At 33.8% G+C, this 4177-nt stretch overlaps 1 non-coding gene across 1 annotated transcript; it reads left to right on the forward strand.

Moving 5' to 3' along the window:
* Positions 1–212: 212 nt before the first annotated feature.
* Positions 213–319, forward strand: LOC122118511. Its single transcript, XR_006149395.1, has one exon. It is a non-coding gene; the product is annotated as a U6 spliceosomal RNA (small nuclear RNA).
* Positions 320–4177: the final 3858 nt, after the last annotated feature.

Here is a 4177-nt window from a genome sequence, read left to right on the forward strand (position 1 = left end):
AATAATTGAATTCCTCCTCCTACAAATCTCTTGAACAACAAATATCTGGAATTATTTTGTTTTTGACATATCAATCTAGACTTTATACGTAAATGTGTGTTTATATAAGAAATATTTGGTTCCAAAATTTCATGACAATTGTTTTGAACTTACTTTTTGTTGAATTGTCTAGTTTAATAAAATTAATTACACTTTTTATATAAAAATGTTCTGTACTCAATTCAGCATCACATACACTAACATTGGAATGATACAGAGAAGATTATCATGACCCCTGCACAGGGATAACATGTAAATTCCTGGATCGTTCCATATGTTTACAACAACAGATGCTGGAGGGCATGTGCCTACCCTGGAATCGTAAGGCATTGTTGGTGGGAGTGTAAACTGTTCAACCACTTTGGAAAGCAGTCTGGAGGTTCCTCAAAAGACTCCACCTAAAGATCCCATATGACCCAGCAATCTTGTTTTTGGGGATTTACCCAAATGATCACAAACAAGAACATACTAATACTACCAGCACAACTATGTTTATTGCCGCATTATATACCATAGCTAAGATATGGAACCAACCCAGATGCCCCTCAGTAGATGAATGGATCAAGAAAATGTGGTAAATATACACAATGGAATTCTATGCCTCCATCAGAAAGAATGACATCGCCCCATTTGTTAGGAAATGGAAAGGCTTGGAAAAAATTATATTAAGTGAAGTAAGCCAAGCCCAAAGAAACATAGGTCCCATGGTTTCCCATATTTTCAATAACGAATATATGTCTGGGATAAGTAGAAAAGGTCAAAAGCTATGTGCATATGACCAGATACGATGATGTTAAGGGAAATAAACACCAAAATAAGGACACGAGTTTTTTTGTGTGTGTGTTTGTTTGTTTCTTGCTATTGTTTCTAACGTACTTATAATGTGCTATGTCATTTTTTGGTTTCTTTATATGTTCCTCCTCCACGCTATAACCCCTGTTTTCATTGTATTTGAAATTGGTTCCCCTACATCTTGTATGTACGCTTCTCTAATTTGGGGAGGGGAAGGGGAAAAAATGCTCAAATAAGGATACAGTTTGACCCATTGTAACAATGGGATGCACAAGACACTATGTTGAAAAATGAACTTTAAAATTTAGGTGGGGAGAAAGGGGGAAGGGAACATAATTCTGGATGTGGGAGGGAAGAGATGGTAGGGGAAATATGAAGGAGGACATAACAATGCTTATTAGGAAATGTACTAATTACCTTGCTCATTTAAATATAACCCCAATATTCAATATGAATATTGAATTGAGAGAGTAAAAGAATGGAGCAAATATGAATAAATGTGTATGTGCGTGTGACCTCATGCGTGCACCCACACACATATGCATGTGTGTTGGCGTGCTCAGAGTTTGAAATCAGGGTTTCAAGGTCTTGCTAGGCCTTTCCTCTCTAGATTGTTGAACTACAATATGAGCTACAACTCCATTGCTGGCTCTTTGCTAGTTCATTAAAAAATTTGAAAAATAATTTCATGATTTTTTTGCCCTGAATGGCTTTCAACTGTTATCCACAGATCTCAGGCTCCTGAGTAAATATCCCGAGTAGATAGGATTACAGGTGTGACCAACTAATACAAGACGTTCAGAATAATTTCCTACTTTGAAAGCCTTTAGGAGTGATTATGTGTGAATTTATTTCATTTTTGGATTCTTAAAAGAGAGTAAGGGATGATATTTAAAAGTTTCAGTACTTTTTAAAAAGGATAATGGAACTGTGGGACAGAAGAAATTTACCTCTATTTGGACCTCAATTTATCGGCTCAGCTCTGTGCATGGTAACCCAATGTCACCAACACAGTCTGTGTTGAATACAAAATGTGACAGAAAACAATCACCATGGGCAATATTTGGTATGCTATTATTTCTTGGACAATATGACTATTGAATTGAATTGAGAGAGTAAGAAAATATAGAGATTTTACCTACCTTTTTTGTATTGCTGAAAGATCTTTGGAAACTTTGACTCATTTCCTTCCTCGCCGTGTGTCTTTGGGCCATGCACTTACTGTCTTTAATTAAAATTTTTCCCAACACTAAAATGGTAATAACGTTTGTTTTATACCAAATGTTATCTTAAGAATTAAGAGACATAAAATTCATGAAATATTTAAAATAAACTTCTATGAATGAGCTTTGAGTTGAGCCAAGAATTTTTTTAAATACTAAATAGAATAAAATAAGTATTAGAGAAACCATTACATGCAGTGAGCAACCAGAAGTAATGTTATCTATTGACCATGCTCTGCTTCCAAGGAAGCCAGGTGGATAACTTCTCATGCTGTAAATCAAACTGGTTATCTTATGTTTTGGTAGTGTAAAACTATCACGGAGAGAATCATCAAAGAATGTTTTAGACTGAGATGAAGACCATATGAAGATGTGCAAACCTAATAAAACATAAAAATATCTGAATGTGTTTTACATCATTTAAGTTACATCACAAAGATAAGGAAGACCTAGAAGAATGAATTGTCTTTTTGATATTCTAACATATGTCCTTAGAAAGATGAACTCTTTCCTCATTTTTGTAGAGGCATCATAAGATGAGAGGAACTGTATTTTTTGTTTGCTTCTTTCCATTTATTCTTCATTTTGAAATCTGAACCACATGAGACAGAAAGAAACCAAGGGAAATTATTCACACAGATTTAGAAAGAACCATCAACGTAAAATAAATAAAACACATATAGCCTTGTAAAAGGTCTAACTAAATTGAGTTATAAAGTCTCAAGCATAAACAGAAAATAATTTAAGCAGTATCATGTTATTGAAATTGAAAAATGTTAGGAATTAATTTTTTTCCTTTCTACTACCTTGAATTAATTATTGATTTTGTATAGAGAGATTAAAGATGAGATTAACAAGAAACTTGATTAAAAATGGACAAAATTTCTGAATGGACATGTTTTCCAAAAAGCCCTGAATATCGCCAGTCGATTTACAAAGTTGCGTTTAATAAAACTTCTATGCTGGCTTAATGCTTTGTGAACAGAAGTCATTAGAAAAATGTAATTCAAAATTACTATGATACTACTTCATAACTATTATAACTATTACCAAAAAAACGAAGGAACCAGATGTGGTGGTAAAGGCTTGTAATTCCAAGCGTTTAGGAGTTTGGAGTAAAAGGATTTGGGTCTAAGGCCAGTCTTAGGTACTGCACACAGTAAAAACCTTCCCTTTAAAAAAACTCAAAATATAATAATGTTGTCTGGTGAGAGTATGGAGAAAAGGAAATTTTCTACACTCGTGGTCAAAATACAGGTTAGTATTCTCCTTGTAGAAAGTAGTATGCCGTTTTCTAACGAAAAGTTGAAATATCATCTGACCCACCAGTCAGGCGATTCTTTCTCTCTGGGTAACTCATAAACATATCTGTAGTTCATTGTTTTTCACATTATTCACAACAACAGCTAAGATATAAATCGAAGTTCAGTGTTCAACTACAGATTAATAAAGCAACTGTGTGCATGCACAAATATATTTTTCTGTTTCATCCTTAAAATAGCAAGAGACTTCTCCCATTAGCCAAAACTTATAATGCCTCAAAGATGTATTCTATATGAGGAAAAATGCTGTCTTCTGATTTTTGTACACACACACACACACACACACACACACACACACACACACCAACCTCAAACATTAAGAGAGAATTTTTTTAAAGTAAAGCAAAGTGGAATTTCTGGGGCATTTAGATCACAATGTAGAAGATAGTAGATATACAGGATGATGAGGAATACAGTTGTAAGGTACGACATGAGGATACAGGGGACAACACTGGTTTTACATAGGAATGAAGCTAAGTAAGTAGGAGTTGTTCTTCCTAGTAGGGTTTGCTCTTTTAAATGTTCTTCCTTCAGTAATGGATAAGAAGAACATTTTTTAAAAAATATATCTGCCTATTTGCAGAAATAATAACAAACAATATAGCAATAATGTTGGATGCTCAACATAGAATAAAATGTCAAATTAAAATACATGAGATTATCCTTGATGTTAACTAATTATTACAAATAAGGAAAACCATGGGACCTATGTTTCTTTAAGTCTGGCTTATTTCACTTACTATGATTTTTTCCCAAGAATTTCCATTTCCTTGCAAATGAGGTGGTATCTTTCTTTCTGAT

This window comes from Dipodomys spectabilis, unplaced genomic scaffold (assembly GCF_019054845.1).
Source record: "Dipodomys spectabilis isolate Male_0828 unplaced genomic scaffold, ASM1905484v1 ptg000154l, whole genome shotgun sequence".
NCBI classification, from domain to species: domain Eukaryota; kingdom Metazoa; phylum Chordata; class Mammalia; order Rodentia; family Heteromyidae; genus Dipodomys; species Dipodomys spectabilis.